Raw genomic sequence first — 21991 nt, forward strand, 5'->3', positions numbered from 1 at the left:
ATTAGAACCCCAGGACTATCTGTATTACAACCCTATAATTACACCTGCTGCCACAGAAAGGTGCATAATTCCCTATTCATTCTTAAGTTCTTTGTGTTAACTGCTACACAGCACCACTTAGTGTGTTGGTGCAGTGCCCATCAGAATTAATAGAATGTATCCATTTTGAAATTATTGACTGTCTGTGTCCTGTCTGCAGGTGTTCCGTCTGCTTTCTGTGGGCCACTAGTCCATGTTTGTACACTGCTAAGCATCGCACAAATGAGACATGCACAACTGAACCTGACATTCATTGTGTTTCTCCATTTCCCTTGTTTGCACTAAGCCGCTCATAAGCCAAACACTGGAATTTAAAAAAGAGAGAAAAAAAGGAAAATTAGGTGAAATGAAGAAAATAAATCTATTAAATAAACAGCACTACAAAATGTATAAACAAAAAGCCATAGACCCAGAGCAACCACAGTGAAGGAAAGCAAACAGCTTTATTCACAAATATCCACTGTGAGTGCTTTCTTCCCCTAAAATTACAAGGGACTTCCTCAGAACAAGATCCAAAACCCCAACTCTACCTTATATAATACTCAGTTGTCACTAACTATAAAATGGAATAATTAATAAATTGAAATCCATCAGAAAAAAATCCATCAGAAAAAATGTATTGGAAAAAAATACTCTTTAAAAATCAAGTTTAACCTACACACATCAAGTTAATACCCACATAATTTCATAAGTAAAAAATGTTGCTTTATAAAAATGCATGTTTGGATTTAATCTAAAATGTTTTTTAACTTTAAAATATTGGTTATACTAATGGCTTTGTTAATCTCTGGATGCATGGTGGCATCAAGTCTCAACTGCCATCTTAATTCACTGACATCTAAATGTACATCCAGACATTTACCCTGTGGGTCTTTTTGAAGGTGTTGAATTACCAAAATTTGAAAGTGTGGTCTCTATATTCATTCATATGTCTAGCTAGTGCATTAGTCTGCCTACCATGCCTAATATCTAATAGATGCTCCCCTATCCATTTTTTTAAATATCTACTAGTTTTACCTATATAAAATATAGGGCAATCCAGGCATTGGCAACATATACAATATTCTGGGTGTTACAATTATAATGTCAATTAATCATTATAGTTTTTCCATTCAGAACAAACCTATCACCTGTCTCCAGAATGTGTGGACAATAATTACACCTCTTGCATTCGAAATTCCATTTACTTCTGATGTTAACATTCTCAATATAATATTTACCCATTTCCAGAATGTTTTTGAAAGACCTGTCTTTTTTATATATTATTTTTGGTCTCTTCCCAGGGCGGCTACGGTGGTGCAGTGGTTAGCATTGCCACCTCACAGCAAGAGGTTCTCCGGTTCTATCCTTGACTGGGGTGCCTTCTGTGTGGGGTCTGCATGTCCTCCCTGTGGTTGTGTGGGTTTCCTCCCACATCCCAAAGACATGCTGTAGGTGGATTGGACACTCCAAATTGGCCCTAGGTGTGTGTGTGTGTGTGTGTGTGTGTGTGTGTATGTGTGTGTGTGTGTGTGTGCATGCGTGTGCGTGTGTGTGTGTGTGTGTGTGTGTGTGTGTGTGTGTGTGTGTGTGTGTGTGTGTGTGTGTGTGTGTGTGTGTGTGTGTGTGTGTGTGTGTGTGTGTGCACGCGCGTGTGTGTGTGTGTGTGTGTGTGTGTGTGTGTGTGTGTGTGTGTGTGTGTGTGTGTGTGTGTGTGTGTGTGTGTGTGTGTCTTCTGTGGAAGGTTGGGCACCGGGCTGGCAACCCGACACCATAAAACTCCACTGCCAATCATGAGCAGACAGGTGATCCACTTTGGCGACCCCTAACCGGGAAAAAGCCGAAAGAAGAAGACGAATTTTTGGTCTCTTCCCAACTTTTTGTCCCACATTTTGGTCAAATTGTAGTCTATCCCAGTTATTAAAATTTGTTTCAACTACTTTCCATGTGTCTTGATTAAAAATTGTCATGAAGCCTATGTTAAAATTTTTAGTCCTATTATGTTGCTCCAATATATTGGCCCCATTAGTAGCATTGTTAACATTATTCAAAATTGGCTAGTATGTACCATTGTTACATTTATGTATAATCTCCTTACTAATGTCATCCAATAATTCTTGGGGATACCCTCTGGCTTTAAACATTTTTAAAATAAATTGAATTTCCACCAAGAAGGTGGTATCCAAGCTCATCATCCTGGCAGCCCGTACCAGCTGTCCCTTTACTATTGCCTTGTTTTTGAAAATAAGGGTGTGCACTAGTGAGTTCTAAATATGAATTTGAGAAAGTTGGTTTTCTGTATATTCCAGATTCCAAATTAGTCTCATCAGTAATGGTTAAATTTACATCTAAATATGAAATGGTGGTTTTACTATGTTTGTGTGTAAATTTTAAGAAACTCACCGTATGGTTTATGTAGTCATAAAATTGGCACAGTTCATACTCATTGCCATTCCAAATAATGAAAAGGTCATCCAAAAACCTTGTATAATTCAAAATGTTGGAATAGTATTCACCTTGCATAATGTACTGTTGTTCCCAGAAGGACATGACATAATTTGCAAAGACAGGGGCACAGGCTACCCCCATTGCCACCCCTGTACTTTGCTTATAATACTGTCCTTCAAAGTATAAGTAGTTGTTTTGTAAGATCACTTCCATTAATGTTACGTATGTGTTAATGTCGTCCTGATCATATACCCCAGTTTTCTGTAATTGGGCCTCCAACCAAACTAGCCCTTCCTCATGGGGTATTACGGTGAAGAGACTAACAACATCTATAGTGACCATAAAAACATCACTATCTAACCGTATTCTACCAACCATTTCCAAAAATTGCCATGAGTCCTTGCTAATATATGGGAAGGCTGTTAATCCTATCTGCAATTTTTTGTCCAAGTATTTGCTAATGAAACAGATCTGAAAGAAGTACTCCCTCACAACATCAGTATGTGGACATTCCAACTAGGGGTGAAAATATCCTGGACAATGTATATACAAACTTAAAGAAAACCTACAAGGCAGTGCAACTTCCACAAATGGGAAACTCTGACAATTATGCCATGTTGCCATAACTAGCCTACAAACCGGCACCGATCAGAGAGAAACCCATGAAGAAACAAATCAGGGTCTGGCCAAAGGGAGCCATAGAGGCCCTCCAAGACTAATTTGAAAAATTAAAATGGGATATGTTGAAGGAGGCAGCTACAGTTAATCAGCATCTGAATATAGATGAATACACAGAGGTTGTGATGTCATACATTTCAAACTTCATTGATGAAGTAACTAGCACCAGGACCATCATTATCAGAGCTAACCAGAAGCCATGGCTCACTCCCAAGTTATATGGGCTTCTGAAGGTGAGAAATGCAGCTTACAGGGCTAAAAACAAAGCAACCCTAAGGGAATCAAGAGGCAGTTTGAGGAGGAGGGGTATAAAGGAGGCAAAGAGGGAGTATGGCAGAAAAGTGAAGTGCCACTTTGATGACATGAGGGATGCAAGGAGATTATGGCAAAGCATACAGGAGATCACTGACTACAAAATCAGGTCAACACAGTGTGAGGATAGCATCAAATTCCTGGACAGTTTGAATACCTTCTTTGGAAGATCTGAAGAGGGAAATAGGATGGAACTAAAGCTACCCACTGATGAGAAGGATGCTGTGCTCAAACTCAGTACAGAGGAGGTTCATAGGTTCATAGGTATTTACTAGGCTAATGACTGCAAGGGCCTTTTTAAGCCTAGCCATGCACCCCAAATCTCTGATGAGTTCTGATACTCTTGATAAGTGTTAAGTATGGGCATGGGAGATGAACTATTTACAGGTTACCTGCTTGCATCAGAGACATAGGTGCCAAACCCGGGATGAATTTTCTTTGAGAAGAGAGCTATGGAAGGTGAACCCCAGGAAGGCTGCTGGCTCAGACAGCATACTGGGCAATGTGTTAAAAGGATGTGCTAATCAACTGTACATAGTACTCAGAGAGATATTTAACACCTCTCTTGCCATGGCAAAGGTACCATCATACTACAAAGAAACAAACATCATTCCATTGCCTAAGAAAACACCCCCATCCAGCCTTAATAACTACAGACCAGTTGCTCTGATATCTACTGTTATGAAATGTTTTGAGCGGCTGATCAAAAGGCATTTGTCATAGGTTCATAGGTTCATAGGCTGGTACTAGGCTATCGGCCCTACTGCCTATACAAGCCTAGCCATAACAATTCCCTGGCTATTTCTTCCCACACTATTTACTTCCCTGGACCCTTGTCAAGTAGGATGACTGATGTGATCCCCAGGGTGAATTTCTTTTCTCCCATCCAATCGTCAAGGTTCTTTTTGAAGAGGGTGCTCTGCTTGACATGTATGGGCAGACTATTCCAGAGTCTGGGGAGTCTCTGGGTCAGGAACCTATCCCTCCAGCATGTTTTGTTTAGTGTGATGACAAGGTTTAGATCCCTGGAGTGTGTGGCTCTGAGGGATTGGGATTTCTTTAAGTGTAGCATGTCCAACAGCTCTGGGTTTGACATGGCCTTGTATGTTAAGCAGAGATTGCGTCTGAGTAGACGATATGCGACAAAGTGTAGCTGGAGGTTTTTAAGGCGGTCAGCGTAGAGCATCCGCTTTAGGCCTGTGATTCTTTTAGTGAGGTATTTCTGCAGCCTTTCCAGTTGTTGCAGATGTCTTGAGAGGTACATACCAAATGGGGGATTGTATTCTATAATGGGTCTAATGAGGGATGAGTACAGTGGGACAATGACCTCCTTTTTCCTGGATGAAAAGCCCTTAGTGATGAGGTATGCCACACAGAAGGATTTCCTGACTGTTGTGGTGATGTGGTTATCGAAGGTGAGACCACTGTCCACCTGTGTCCCTAAGTCTCTTATCACACTTTCGGTGTTTAGTGTACTGCCACCTATGTGGTAATTCACGGGTACATGTCTTTTCTCAAAGGGGATAACTATACATTTGTTGGCATTGAGCTTGAGCCCATGGCTCTGGCACCAAGCATCTGTTTCTGTAAGGCCCTTTTGTAGAGTATCCACATCATTTGGGGATTCAATAATGGCTCCCAGTTTGCAGTCATCTGCAAACTTTGTTAGCCAGATTCCCTTAGTGTTGGCCTGTACTTCAGAGAAGTAGATGCCAAACAAGAAGCAGTCCCAAGACTGAACTCTGAGGTACTCCACTTGTCACTTGTCTGGAGCTGGATTTGGAGTCTGCTACTTTTACAGTGTGGGTTCTGTCAGTAATCCAGTTGGTAACCCATCGAGTGACATAGGGATTAATTCCCAACTTAGTAAGTCTATCTATGTTTCCAGGGTGGGGGATGGTGTCAAACGCCTTGGCAAGGTCCAGATAGGCTGTGTGGACCGCCTTACCCTCGTCCACAGCTTTGGAGACTGATTTGAATAAGTCAGTCAGGTGCAGGAGACAAGATCGGCACTTCACAAACCCAAACTAAGTGGGGTCCAGTGTTTGAAGGTTGCCAATGTCTTTGTTTATAAGTTCCATGATAATACGTTCCATGGCCTTGCAGATCAGGCTCATCAGAATGATGGGGGTGGTAGTTCCCGGGATCCAAAGTGGATCCCCCTTGTGGAGTGGGATAACTGTAGCTGTGCGCCACTCAGTGGGCATGAAGCCTGAGGTGAGGCTATGATTCAACATGACACTTAGGTGAAGTGCCAATTCATTTTGTAGTTCATGTAGTACACAGCCTACCTCCTGATTTTGACTGTCTGCAGTTTGCTCATAGAGCCAGCAGATCTAAGGATGATGCAATTTCATTAGTGCTGCACAGCTTTCTTGAACATCTTGAGGGCAATGACAACTATATGAGGATGCTGTTCATAGATTTCAGTTCAGCATTTAATGCGCTGGTACCAGTGTAGCTGATAGAAAAACTGGCATATATAGGAGTCAGTAAACATCTCTGCAATAGGATCCTGGACTTCCTGATTGAGAGGCCACAGAGAGTGAGTTTGAGTATAAATGCATCAAAGTGTATCAAGATTAACACCAGCAATGTATTCTTAGTTCACTATTTTTCACAATCTTGACCCACGACTGCTATGCAAGCCACAAATGCAACAATATGATCAAGTTTGCTAGTGATAAGACAGTCGTGGGGCTCATCACAAAGGAGGCTGAAAGTGTGTACAGAGAGGAGGTGGCATCTCTGATTAGCTGATGTGTGGAGAAAAAACCTTGACCTGAATGTTAGTAAGATGAAATAGATTATTATCGACTTCAGGAAAAAGAAAAGAAAACACCCAGTGCTCATGATCAATGGTGAGAGTGTACAAAGGGTTAACTGTACAACATTCCTTGGAGTACACATATTAGAGGATCTCTCATGGTCAAGTAACACCAGCAAGTTGGTCAAGAAAGCACACCAGTGCCTTCACTTTTTGAGAAGGCTGAAGAAAGCTAAGCTCCTGCCTCATATCTTCTCCACCTTCTACAGAGGTGCTATTAAGAGTATCCTCACCAGCAACTTCACAGCGTGGTTTGGTAGTTGTACAGCTAAAGAAAAGAAGGCACTACAGAGATTGGTGAGATTTGCAGAGAAAGTAACGGGTACTACTCTTCCATTGTTACAACTTTATTCTACAAGAAGCATCAGAAGGACCGCCAAAATAATACAAGAAACCTTGGATCCAACATATGGACTGTTTAAGCATCTGGCAGTGGGTAGAAGATATCGCAGTATCCTCTGCAGGACTACCAGATTCAACAACAGTTTCTACCCGACAGGGATCAGACTTCTAAAGCCCTAGAGAACTGGACATTAACTAAGTCAGGTCTTTCTTTTTTTTTCACAAACATCTATAGACTGTTGTATAACGTATACCTCTCAAATTCCAAATAAGTGCAATATTTATTTATGCTTTCCTTATCAAGGTCAATATTAGACAGACAACTTAGGCAAAGCAATAATGTAATGTGTCTTTTATTTAAATGGGGCAGTTATTATAACTTAGGGGAGGGTGTACACATTCTGTATTTAAGTACTTCAATTCTTTTTTTCTGCTCTTTTGTATGGGTACTGGGAGTAGAATTATATGTTAGTTGTGTCATTCTTTTACTTGTATCTGTTGTTTTACTTTCTGTATGTAATCTCAAGAAGGAGCTGATGCACAGAATTTCATTTAGGCTACACTTGTGGTCCTAAATGACAATTAAGTTTACTTTGAATCTTTGAATCTTATATATATATATATATATATATATATATATATATATATATATATATATATATATATATATATATATGGGTTCACTACGTAATACCGAAATTCCACAATCCCAAGACTCTGAATACCGATGACCAGAATCTCGAGATTGCGGGATCTTGAAAGTAGTGAATGGGGATTGCATTACAGTGTGGAAGGGGAACTTTGCCATTCACTCTTTTGTCGTGCGATCTAGGAGTTGGTATATTTAAGTTGCAGGGGGTGTGGGGGGTGCAGGGGGACTTAACCCCCTGCATAAATGTTAGAATAGTTTGTTTTGTGCTTTGCTTTATTTTTTTATTTTTATTTATTTTTTTTTTAGGTCGAGATTCCGCAATCTCGAGATTCTGGTCCTCTGTTTTCAGAGTCTCAGGATTGTGGAATTGTGGTATTTAGTAGTGAACCTATATATATATATATATATATATATATATATATATATATATATATATATATATATATATATATATATATATATATATATATATATATATACACACACATTAGCAAATGTTACTTTTATCTGTATGCATTTCTTAGAAGTGTACTGATGGCATAGGCATGTTTGTCAGGGCATTTTACTTTCTCAGATGCGCAGTCATATTAATTATCATCACAAATGCTAATGTTACAACAGTTTTTCTCTTTACACTCTTCTATTATTATTTCCATGAAATGTAAATGCCCTATATTGTCAATGACACAGGGTGTTAGCCTTCTAGGATGGCCCATGCACACCTCTAGGGGAGTGCTAGTCACAGGTAGACATGACTAGCAATTGCATAAAATTGAATGTTCTGTAGTGAATGTGTGCATGTTTCAGGGACAGTTTATTTGATAGCACTTTTAGTAGTTCACTGATGGTTTGTTAGCAAACAGTATCATTTGCCTGTTGTTTTGGGGGTGAGGGAGTCAAGTTGCATCTCTGTGTTGGTACAAACAAGATTTGTCATTGTTACTCTCATTGTTTTGGATCCAACCTTGTTTTGTGTGTGATTGTAATATGTTACAACCACACAATTCCTTTTTTTATATTTGAATATCTTGACTATTTTATATTTCTCCAGTGGGTAATAGGAAATACTATCATTTATGTGTTATATCTAAGCAGGACTTTTATTTATGTGACATTTATATGTATTATCTTTCTTTTGTGTTTTATAACTGCGGTGGTGGTGCTGCGGTAGCGTTGTTGCCTCACAGTTAGACGTTGCCTGTTCAATTCTCAGTTAGAGTGTCTTCTGTGTAGTGACATGCGTGAATGGGTGTTCCTTCGTTGAAGGTTGTGCGTTAGGCCCGGCAAGCCAGTACGTAAAAATCTACTGCCAATCATTAGCGGACCAGAGTTCCGCTGTGGCGACCCCTAACCGGGAAAAGCCGAAAGACACAAACAGTCTTTCTATTGTGTTTTATGTCACCTAGGACTATGGCACCCAGGTGTCCCAGTCCCTGCAAACTCCCCTTTTGTGACCCTGAGAATGAAATCATTGTGGAAGCATTTACGCAACATGGTGCCTTTCTGCTTGAGAGAGGACGTTTAGATAAGTCTGTCAGAATGCATATTTGGCAGCAGATAGAGGCTGATGTAAATGCAGTAGGTGGCTAGAGCAGGAGATATGCTAAGGTGGGCCATAGGGCCACTGACATGATTTCATTGGTTGGGCGAGAGAGCAGCTGCAGTGGCTGATGAATGGATGGCTACGGGGGGGGGGGGGTGCTACCACAGAGTCACCACTGACACCAAATGAAGACTTCCTGTCCACTGTCATGGATCCAGAGAGCACATTGGAAAGTGCACAACAGCATGTAATTGGTGTTTGTGCTGCTGTTTCAAGGAGGACAAGTATGTCACATGAGGAGCTTCCAGGTAGGCTTACCTATGTCAATTTTTAAATATTTCTTATACAGTAAAATATTGGCAGCAATACTTAAGTTCTGTTTAACATTAACATTTTTGGGGGGAGGGGAGGAATACAGTTAACAACACATTCTGGTTGATTACACATGGGCATGGGGTGGACATGTTATCCACGTTCTTGTTAAAAGTATTGTTAATGGACATATAAAGGACAAACAGTTTTAACCCCCTGTGTTACTGTTCGAGTGATGATGGTGTCCTTACCTTTTGCTAGTTTCACTGCGTGAAAGGTATTAATGGTAAATTTTCTGTACTTGTTAAGCACCTATTTGTTTGTTCTGATTTCCTGCCAAGGAGTGTATCATATAACTGATTTGTTTGCAGTTAAAATCATTCTGTAGAGTCTCCTTGCTCTTTTATCTGTTTAAAAACTTTCATTTTGTGGCTCACTGCTGTGATAAACATTTCTGTAGTGTTTACTGTCTAAAAGAGTGTAGGCTACTAGCTTTAGTATTGTTCCCCACCCCTCTCTCCCTGTTGGTGTCTTGCTGTTATACTTGGTAGCTTTGCAGTTGCCCACCCCTACTGTAAATTTGATCTGGGACACTTCTCCCAGTCTAGTGTCATTAGCTCATTCTACCTAATACAGAGAGGACATCTGAGAAGGCTAACACATTTAGATTCTTTCCTTTTGTTCCTCCTTTCTCCCTTTCTTACAAAAAAAATTGCCTGAATCTCCTTGTGTTCTGACTGCTTCTCAAACATTTTGGAAATATAGGGTATATTTTAATGCATTTATTAAAACTGTATTTGCCTTAATATTGCTACAACTCAAGTGCTCTAGGTTGCACTGCATCTGAATTGTTTTAGTGTGTTTTAGCTGCTTTTTTGTATATATAGACTTTTCTGTATATGTAGACTAGCTACTTATTTTACTGTATTACTTCCTCTTAAATTGTTTTTCAGTTGTGCACTTGCCTTGCTTCATTCAAAAAGTTTTAAATTGCTAATTTTGTAGAGTTTTAATTGCATTTTCTGTTTAGGGCTACACACTCAAGTGTGTTAGCCTTTTCTGTGTTTATTTACTGCATTATTGCATTGTTTAGCCTGTTTTAACCAACCCCCCCCCCAAAAAAAATACTATCTCATTTGCTTGTTTCCCGCCTTTCCTAGCTAGTATCATCCAGATCCCAGGCTTTGCTGGATCAGGACTTTATTTTCTGTGGTCAGAGCTATCCAGACCTTGCTGTGGTAGAGGGAAGTCCTACTGCTTACCAGTGGGAGTGGTGAGAATTGTACTGCCTATCTAACACTAGAGGAGTGGTTTCCAGCTCTGAAATTGTAATTTTATTAGCCTTTTTGGTCTGATTTCTATCCCTTTCAACTTTCTGGCTTAAAAACACGTGTGTTTGCACATTATTCACATCGTGCAGCACCACAGGGATACGGTTAAACTATTCCAAGTGCCAGAAAGTCTGCTCTTCAAGTTTTCCCTTAGAACTAGATGATTTCTCAGTAGTAGCACTAAAATCTGAACCCCTGTGACTAGCACTTGCTCTAGAACCTGCTAGAAAGCACTAGGAAGCCTTAAACTGATACAAGCACTCAACTCTCCTTGTTAATAAGGAGAAATTAATTGTAGGCACTAAACAGCCTATAATTGCAAAGTATCCTGCAAAGGTAAGGGAAAACAGCTCTTGTATTTTACAAAAAAAGCACCTAAACAGGCATGTTCAAGGGTCAGCTTCCGGTGATTTCTCCTGTCCACCTGGTGAATCTGGGCATATTGGGGCAATGCAGCAACTGCCTCATGTACACAGACAACCCTCTCCTCCTACCACCTAACACTACAACCTGTGAGAGATGCATTTACATAGACAAACTGGAAGCAAAGTTCTCTCCAGCCAAGATTGTGCTAGACAGTCAAGAGGAGAAGGTTAACACCTGCACTACACCTCAAGCAACACATAGCCCTTCAAAACCCACACCATCAACACCCACACATAGCAACACATATGCGGAGGCCCTTAACATTAACCTGCCCAATCAACAAGGACCTCCGAAGCTGAAATGCAAACACCAGTCACAACCAAAGTGACACGTAACCCACAACACCAGTGTGCCACCCAACAACAGTCCCTAAGGCAAGACAACATACCCAACACTTTAGTCATAGGCAACTCTATAGTCAGGCACACTAATGTCCCACTCAACAGGCTGAACAAGGAGAAAATTACAGTCAGCTGCCTGTCGGGTGCCAGGATCCGCCACATAATGCATGCACTCAAGTCACTCCACAACAAGTACAAATACAACTCTGTCATTGTCCATGTTGGAGTGAATGACTTGAGGCATACCTCCCTGGACTACATGAAAAGAGACATGGAAGAGCTCTCGGATTATGTGGCCCAGGCAGGTATGACCCTAGCCCTGAGTAGCATCCTGCCTTTGCCCAGAATGATACCACAGTATAAGGACAAAATGATTGACTTCAACAATTGGCTAAGCTTCTGGTATCATTCAAAGGGGATCCAGTATCTGTCTGCCTGGGATGACATGAGCGACAAACCACGATGCTTTGCCAGAGATGGTCTGCACCTGTCACCCCTGGGATTCAGGTTACTAGATAAAGCTCTTACCACCCCTATAGTGCCTTTTTTAGGCAAGGTTCAAAGGACAAAATCACCACTGTAACAGATACAAGCATGCAAAATCTGAAGGTAATGCTACTCAATGCTAGAAGTCTAAACCTCAAAATGCACTCTCTCGAGGCACTCCTAAAAATGGAGAACATTAATATCTGTGCAGTAACTGAGACCTGGTTCAGGACTCCAGAGAGCACCCCTGCAATACCAGGCTACAACTCTTACCACACTTTTCGGCCACCAAACCAAGACTGAAACACTAAAGGTGGAGGAGTGTCCATATTCACCAAGGATATTCACACCTCCAGGCTAGTTGCCTAATACAATGCATCTGAAATTTTCCAGGTGTAACTAACACTAGGTAAGACTGTAATCCAAATTGTAGCTTGCTACAGATCCCCCACCATGCCCCAAGATTCTCACTACACCTTTCTAAACATACTGGAAAATATTAAGATACAACCAAACACCCTAATACTGGGTGATTTCAACTACCCTGCCATTAACTGTGAAAACTACTCGGGTACCAACACCTTTTCCCAACAGTTCTTGGAATTCATAAATTCCAACACCCTGGATTAACTAATCCATTGTACCACCAGGGGCTCCAATATCCTAGACCTGGTCATTACCAACATGGGAGATAGATGCTCCACACCAGTGGTCACCCCCTCATTGGTCAGGTCTGACCATAAGCAAATCACCCTTGACATCCACATCCCACCTCCACCCCACAGTAAGGAAACCTCTGTAAAAAAACTTCTCCAAAGCCAACCTCATGCTACTTAAGTCAGAAGAGACAAACTTCATGGCACCCATGCAGACGGGAGCTGAACGTTTGACTGCTGAATCCTACACTAAAGCACTGTACGAGCACATCCACTCGTGCATGAATTGTGCCGTCCCAAATAGAACCAAGATGCTCTCCTCCAAAAAAAAGGAAGCCAGTTTGGTGGTCCCCTGCCATAAACAAACTATACAACAGAAGGAAGAAACTGTTGTAGAAAAGAGGAAAATCCCAGGATGCAAAAAACTCCCTTACCAGCCTCAGTAAGAAGCTGAGATCCCTCATAAAATCCTCCAAAGCTAGTAACGAAAATAAAATTGCCAAAGATTCCAGAGACAACCACAAGGCATTCTATAGTTATGTCAAGAATCTAAATGGCAATGCTCAGATCTGCTCTGAGCTACAACAGAATGGCATTAAATATACTGATCCCAAGAATATTGTCAATATCCTGGCAGATCGATTTAGTGCCAACTTCACCCCCTCTCACCCCCTAAAGGGCCCATCTCAATACCAAAAGATTGCCAAATTTCAGTAATCACGGCCACACAGGTAGAAACCGCACTCTCCAAAGCTAAGAATACAGCATCCATGGGACCAGATGACATCCTGGGCTGTGTACTACATGAACTACAAAATGAATTGGCACCTCACCTAAGTGTCATGTTTAATCATAGCATCACTTCAGGCTTCATGCCCACTGAGTGGCATACAGCTAGTTATCCCACTCCACAAGGGGGGATCCACCTTGGATCCCAGGAACTACCGTCCCATCAGTCTGACGAGCCTGATCTGCAAGGGCATGGAACGCATTATCATGGAACTTATAAACAAAGACATTGGCAACCTGCAAACACTGGACCCCACCCAGTTTGGGTTTGTGAAGGGCCGATCTTGTCTCCTAAACCTGATTGACTTCTTCAAATCAGTCTCCAACCTGTGGACGAGGGTAAGGTGGTCCACACAGCCTATCTGGACCTCACCAAGGCCTTTGACACATCCCCCACTCTGGAATCATAGATAAACGTACTAAGCTGGGGATAAATCCCTACATCACTTGATGGGTTGCCAACTGGCTTACTGACAGAACCCAGACTGTAAAAGTAGCAGACTCCAAATCCAGCTCCAGACAAGTGACAAGTGGAGTACCTCAGGGTTCAGTCCTGGGACCGCTGTTGTTTGGTATCTACTTCTCTGAAGTACAGGCCAACACTAAGGGACTTTAGGTAACAAAGTTTGCAGATGACTGCAAACTGGGAGCCATTACTGAATCCCCAAATTATGTGGATATTCTACAAAAGGGCCTTACAGAAACAGATGCTTGGTCCCAGAGCCATGGGCTCAAGCTTAATGCCAAGAAATGTATAGTTATCCTCTTTGGGAAAAAACATGTACCCATGAATTACCACATAGGTGGCAGTACACTAAGCATCGAAAGTGTGATAAGAGACTTAGGGACACAGGTGGACAGTGGTCTCACCTTCGATAACCACATTGCCATAACAGTCAGGAAATCCTTCTATGTGGCACACCTCATCACTAAGGGCTTTTCATCCAGAAAAAAAGGAGGGCATTGTCCCACTCTACTCATCCCTCATTAGACCCATTATAGAGTACAACGCCCCATTTGGTATGTACCTCACAAGACATCTGCAACAGCTGGAAAGGCCGCAGAAATACCTCACTAAAAGAATCTCAGGCCTAAAGCAGATGCCCTATGCTGACCGTCTAAAAAAACTCCAGCTATACTCTGTGGCATATAGTCTACTCAGAGGCGATCTCTGCTTAACATACAAGACCATGTCAAACCCTGAGCTGTTGGACATGCTCCACTTAAAGAAATCCCAATCCCTCAGAGCCACACGTTCCATGAATCTAAACCTTGTCATCACAATGAGCAAAACATGCTGGAGGGATAGGATCCTTGACCAAGAGACTCCCCATACTCTGGAATAGACTGCCCATACATATCAAGCAGAGTGCCTCCTTGGCCCTCTTCAAACCTTGATGATTGGATGGGAGATAGGAAATTCACCCCGGGGATTATGTCAGTCACCCTGCTGGACAGGGGTCCAGGGAAGTAAATATTGTGGGAAGAAATATCTGAGGAATAGTTTGGCTAGGCTTGTATAGGCCCTAGGGATGATAGCCTAGTACCAACCTATGAACCTTAAATTCTTCCAGGACCATCAAGCACAGGGAGCCTGCAATCACTTGCACATGGTAAGCCAAGCATTTTTATGTCAGTACTGATGAACAGTTCAAAGAAATATTTAGTTTGTAATGTGGATGTCAGGACTGTTGAGTGTATTGCTGTACTATATGTAATAGTGGCACCACTGTTAGTTTGTTAGCATATATTGGTCTAGATTAGTGTAGGTATTACATTTTTTCCCTGTGTTTGTTGCTTATTATCACAGGTGATCCTGACAGTGGAAGTATAGGGCTCCTACCACCTGATGTCAGAGTATCAGCAGACTCTGGTGATGATGCTGGCCAAACAGAGGCAAGTTGGGTGGAGCAGTGCTTGAATCTGACAATGGGGTTGACATTCAGCCACCCCCTGTAATTCCATTGGGCACAGCCAGTAAGCCTATACCGACCCATTCCAGTGAGCCCTCGGATATTGGATAGGTGGAAGGTGAGACACTCTATCAGAGTTGTTTGGTTAGTGCAGCTTTAGTACCTGTTGACTTTGGTTGTAGCCAAAGTGTGGATGAGGTGCTACTCAGGAGGATTGTTAGGGGTGCTCTGAGGAGGCCTGGTGTCCATCCTCCACCTAATCCAGGTGTGTCTTCCAATGCCACTCAATGTCTGTTTAGGGTCGTCATACAAGCATGTTCCAGTAGGTCCTCCAGAGAAATGCTTAGGGTTGTAGATGTGGCACAGGCTGACATGCATGACTGCCTCCACCGTCTTGCCATTTCAATGAATCAGATGAATGACACGTTGGAACAGGCAGTGTCTGTAATAGAATGTCTACTAGGAGTGGAACGGTATCCACATGGGCGTAGGTCAGCCACATCATCTGATGCTAGCTGACTTGGCCATGCCCGATCTAGCTGCCATAGTGGCACTACATCCACTGCTCTGTTAGTGGTTGAGGTGTCCACTCCCAGATGTTGCAGGTCATGGTCCTGGGCATCCTTGTGGGGGGAGCTTGTCCAGCAGACATCAGTCATGTTCAGGTAGCAACAGTGCATCTGACTGTGGGGATGGACATGCCAGTGCAACTCCTGGCAGAGCCAGTTCTTGTGGTTAGGTATGACAACGTTGAACTGCCTCCTCTACCATGCACGGCTAATACCTGTCAGACATATGAGGATGTAGAAATAGCAGAGAACATGGCTGTGTTCTTGCAGACACTCACACATCAGTTTCCCCTGGATGGCCTATACAGACACACACAACAGTTACATGGTTCAGCCATGAAGCTTAAAGCTCATTCTGTCTCACTGGCCATTTGTTACTTCATCCAAATGTCTGTCTGCTTCTCTTTCTTACTCACACGCACTCACTTACCTTTTGTGTCAGCATAGCCCTCCCCCCACAACACCCTGTGCAAGTGATGATAACTGTGACATATCCTTGTTTTCTATCTTTTGGATTCAGGGATTCATAAGCTTTGTGTCTGATGCTCAGGGTGCATGCCTGACAAATCAACCATTTTTTACTTACTTACATTACCAAGTAATAACATACAAGGATATGCCATTCATTTGTATTATTACACAATTCTGTTTTAACAGTCCAGGTTCAAGCCTTACCTTGTAAATTCAGAAGTTGCTACAGTTTTAGTTCAGGGCTGAGTCTGTCTGATGCCTAGCAGTACACAGCTATTACATTGGTAGGTAAAAGTTGTGCGCATTGGCTGGTATCAATGTTAGTATGTGTATGTGTGTAGGATGAAGGTTTTAGCCCCTTAGGTGGTGAGTGAGTGTGTTATGCATTACTGCTTAGCCAATGCAAGGACCTACTGAGCACGCCCATATCTGCCTACACCCATAGCAGCTGCTGGTTCCTCCTCTGACTCCTCACTTGCATGTGGCTGTGGTGACCTTGCTATCGGTGGTGGGATGTGTACCCTTTTCCCTTGTTGATCCTGCTGAACCTGAAGGTGAAGATTTCAGTACATGTACGTGGATTGTACTGCAGGGCTCCTCCAGATGTATCTAGGCACCTGAACCACAACTTCAATTCCCAAACACATGCTCTGTGATATTTCTGGTTTGAGCATGTGCCTCATTAGGGCATTCTTCAGTGAGTGTGTGTATTTCTGATGGGCATCATCAGTCACAATTCCAGTCCATAACATGCATCCCCAGTAAATGACCTTGTGGAATATCACCCCTAGTGAACATCTGATACAGCTGGGATGTGTGCCAGATATGTGAGCCGTGGTAACTGCCTGGGTTGCCAGCACACACATTCAATATGATTCCCTTAGCATTAGACATGACTTGGCAGTAAATGTAATGGAAGCCCTTTCTATTTATGTAGACCCTTCCCTGTTCCCTGGTGCATTGATTTCTATGTGTGTACAATTTATGGGAAATGTTACTTCAGGTGAGACACTCGATCAGAGTAGTGTGGTTACTGCAGCTTTAGTGCCTGTTGACTTTGGTTGTAGCTGCATATTTGTGGCCCTTTCCTCAGGAGTATGGTGAAAATATATGTGGTCACTGGCATGTTGGAGCATAGCATTCAGGAATTGATTAAGGATCATGGATGCTGATGCCTGTGACACCCCCAGCGTGTCCCCTTTTGGTCTCTGAAAGGTTCCTGTTGCTAAAATTCTAAGTGCTACATATACCTTTGTCTTCACTGGTTTTGGTTCCTCTCGGTTTGCCCTGGGTCTGGGTTGAGGGCAACAGAGGTTGCAGAGTTCCTTTAGTGTGTCTGTATTTACCCTGCAGTGCTCTACAATTTCCACATCATGCTGACTGTGATAAGTTAACTAGGGTCTGAAAACTGTTCTCCTTTTTGGCTGTGGTCTATTAGCAGTAGCAGCAGCATAGACTTCAGCCTGTTGCATATATACATGAACTAAGGCAACAGCAGCACCTGACATTCTTTCTGTGTAGACTCTTTTCCTTGGTTTTATTCCAATAGGTTTTGGAATTCGCAGGGAAAACCAGCAGTGAGTCTACACAGTTGCTTTATAGCTTGTTGAATATCTCCTCCATCTTGGATTGGTCGATTAACATACAATTCAGCTGCTTATGCTGTAATTGGTATGCCATGGTGTTTACTATGGTTGTGCGGATCTACACACCATATACAGCCACTTACTGAATACAAAACAGTGTGCTATCATGTGATGTGCACATGGTGTTAGCGGACAGTGTAGGGTTTATTGAATCTGCCATATTGTTTGTAAGTTGCATCAGACCAAAACTAGAATATGGAATAATACTATGGAAACCTTATAAGAATGAGTAAACTGGAAAGAGTACAGCAGAAATATGCCAAGGGCATCCATAGATGTGAAAATTTAAGTTATTAAGAAAGACTAAAATATTCAAATTATACAGTGTTTCATATAGATATTTAAGAGGAGACCTTATTCAAGTATATAAGGCATTTAGAGACAACTACCTCTGGGAATGTTTGAAATTATCAGAGAGTGATAGAGAATCATCATACAGCTTGTGCAGATTATATAGTAACGAAAGTTATATTAATTGGTTCTCTGAGAAAGTAGCTGATGCATGGAATACACTATCAAATTATACTGACGCAAGCAATCAATTAGTTATTTTTTAACATCCTTAGTGAATTATCACTTAAGACATAGGCAAACATACAAACCATATTAATGTTTCTAGTTACAAACATTATACAGGCAGTCCCCAAGTTACAGACATCCAACTTGCAGACAACCCATAGATAAGCACAGGCTGCTGCAATGTTGGAAATAATGTGAAAATAAATAAAAATCTTTAAAGTTGCCCAAATTGTATCTTAAAATGAAGAATTATGTTGTACTTTCCTTTTCCCCATTCGTGAAGCTGTTTGCATGTCTTGTTAGAGTAGTTACTTCCATCTTCACGGAAAACAAGAGATCTGATTGGTTAAGAGATAGCTGTGTTGGTGATCTGATTAGTCAAGACTGCTGACTTGTACAGTAAACAGTACTGAAGCAGTTACTGTACTGTACAGTAGAATGTGCAAATTACATTGCAGCTCACTTAGGGTCTAGGTGACGGTAGGAGGTCTGGCAGTCTGAAAGTTACATATTTTTTGTATGGAACATTCTACTGTGCAGTACAGTACAGTAGAACGTTCCATGTATGTGTTTCAACTTGCATGCAAATTTGACTTAAGGACAGAGTAAAAAACGGATCTTGTCATTAACCCAGGGACTGCCTGTACATTACATTTATTTTTGTATAACTATCATCAGTCCAACATTACATAAATTGCTCAATTCCAGCCTTCCCTAAAATTTCACTCTTCCTCCAAAGCATTATTTTGTATGTATTGTTTCCATATTTCCCATTTTTTCTATGAAATTTTCTCTTACCCTTCTCTAAAGATCCCACTTCCAGTTTTTTTATCTCTGTTGCAATAGCCAATACTTGAATACATTTGGTTTAGACTCTGATTTCCATTTTCTAGTAATTGCTTTTTTGGCAGCCTCAAGAATTAAACTTGGCAAGGCCTTACTAATCTAGGTAATTCAGATTTTGTATCCCAGCTCAAAAAATAACATCCTTAGTTACACCCATTTGCTCACCCAATACTTCTGACAGAGTGCTCTGTAGGCATTTTTTGAAGTCTGCCAACTCATTACATTTCCAAAACGGATGTCCTCAGTTAACCCTTTCTTCCCCATCACACTTCCAACATTTGCAATCTACATGAGGAAAAATTCTTTGGAGTCTGCTGGGGGTATAAAAATACCTCTGCAAACACCTTGAAGAAAAATCCTAAATCTACTAGACTTTGTTGGATACTTGGGAGCCACACACGTCCTCCCATTGTTTCCTTGTAAATTGGCTTCCTCCCATTGTTTCCTTGTGAATTGGCTTCATCCCATTGTTTCCTTGTGAATTGGCTTCCTCCTGTTGTTTCCTTGTGAATTGGCTATCCTATCTCTCTTCCCAATCTTTTCTAACCTCCCCTAATTGATTCCTGTACGTATCCTGCAATATTTTATATGTCCTTCTAATGATCCCTTTTAAACAGAAGCTTTTGTTCTAAATCCTTCTAAAAACTCTACAAGACCAGGTATTTCACTTAGGATTCCCTTATCCTTTCTCTTTGCCTATACTTTGATATCATTCCCAGATAGGGAGGGCAGTCTCTAGCCTGCAGTCCAAATGTCTTCTTGGCTTCTTCCCATTCTATTACCTTTCTCTTTCTAGTTTTTGCTCTCAATACCTTGCATCCCTTGCCAGTTTTCTCCAGTACATTCCATCCCTCTCTTGCCAATTCTCTGTACCCCTAATTGCTGTAATTTCTTTTGGAAAAAATCTTTCACAATTCACATGTTAGCTTTGTTCTTAAAGTACTTTCTGATACTTTATGAATATAATATATATTTTATAATTTCTCCAAATCTTTTGGGTTTCTAATACCATATTGGGAATGGACCCCATTCCTAAGTCAAAGATTAATTAAAGTTCATGAAATTAGTATTGTTTCAATCTTTGATGTCAGCCAGAAGTGCTCTTTGCAACACCCGCAATGTGCCCAGTAATGACTCCTTCTGCAATTTGTATGGAGTTACATGTATCGGTAATATCTAAATACGATTGTAGATTCTTTTTTATAATAAAAGAAACTCCTCACACTCCACTTCTTCAGCCACAAATAACTCAGAAAATAAAACCACTGCATGAACTTTGGAATGTCCATAGTTTTATTGAATATAATTAAAATAGACTTAGCACTTTCACCCAGTATGCTAAGGCATCATCAGAGTCAAATTCAAACGATAAAATGACTTCCTATATACTAAATACATACATCATTTCCTGTCCGTTCTGCTTTGAAAACAATTTTTCTTAAAAAAAAAAAAACAATGTTAAAACATTCCACATAACATAATATATAAAACTTTTCTTAAAAAAGCAAAACACATTTAAGAACTTATCAGCCAGGATACAACTGTAGCAATTGTGATGGTAACAATATATATTTTAAATATTTTTTGCTCTACCTTTCAAAATACATGCTATTGAGATGTTGTCATTAATCCCCAGTTTATTCTTGGCATTCAGACATAATTGCTATTCTGTTTCTTTTATTTGTAAATTCAAATCTGGGTCACCACTCCTTCCTTTAATGAATACCCTATCCAACACAAAAAATATAAACTTTTTGAAGTTAATGCATTAATTACTGTGCATATACAGGGCACTACCTAGCTTCTGTTTCTTAATGTCCCTGTTATGCTTTGCTATCCTCTCTCTCAAATGTCTTGTGGTCTTGCCCACATAAAAGGCTGGGCATGAGACACGTAGCCACATAAACCACAAATGTTGTGTTACAGTTACATACACCAGGACACTGTACATTTCTGTCAGATGTTATAATTTCCACATAGGGACTATCATTAATAAACCTACATGATCTGCATGTACCACATTTGTGCATTTTTGATCTGTATGCTGCACTCGCACTTTCTTTATTTTTCTCCAACATTTCTTTTATAGTTATTCCTCTACTGTATACTATTTTTCGTCCCCTAGCTAGTTTTTCTTTTAAGTCATTGTCAAAACTTTCTTCCCCATAATGAACACATTTTTGTCCTTAATAGTGTTGTATCTTGGTTGTATTGTATTACCATAACATCATGACCAAGTTTTCCTTATTGTGTGGTGTTGCCTCCACTATTGCCTCCTTTTAAAATGGAAACAAACCTAGTGGCCCTGTTTTGTGTCACCTCATTTTGTGTTGACAACAACAAATGAATAGGGTACCCTCTCTCCTTAAACATCCCAATTAGGGTTGTCATTACTTCATTAAATTTCCTGTCATCACTCACCAGCCTCGAAAGATTTGTCCTTTTACTATGCTTTTCCGCTGATAGTAATGGATATATTATTGAGCAAAGATGTTAATACTGGTGAGCTGTCCCCAAACATTTTTACAAAGAAGACATACGTAAATACACTTCTCCACTTTGGTGCTGCTCTTTTTGTATTGATTAGTTTTGCTTTCTCCTTTGCATAAATATTACATCATATTAAATCTTTTTCTTTCCAATGTCCATATTTCTTCTTCAAATGTCTCCTGATCTTCCTGCTTCTCCTTACTTTGAGGACTTGTTCCATCATGCTGTGATGTAACCTGTGTTAGACTTCTACACCAAAGGCTTCACTTTGCAGGCACTCCATAACTTCAACTTCTATTTTTCTAGAGTCTGCTTTACTCATCTTTATTTCTACATTCCCTCTTTGTGATATTATTTTTTATTGTGAAATTTTCCA

This window comes from Protopterus annectens, chromosome 1.part0 (genome assembly GCF_019279795.1).
Source record: "Protopterus annectens isolate FY-2018-M chromosome 1.part0, PAN1.0, whole genome shotgun sequence".
Taxonomy (NCBI): Eukaryota; Metazoa; Chordata; order Ceratodontiformes; family Protopteridae; genus Protopterus; species Protopterus annectens.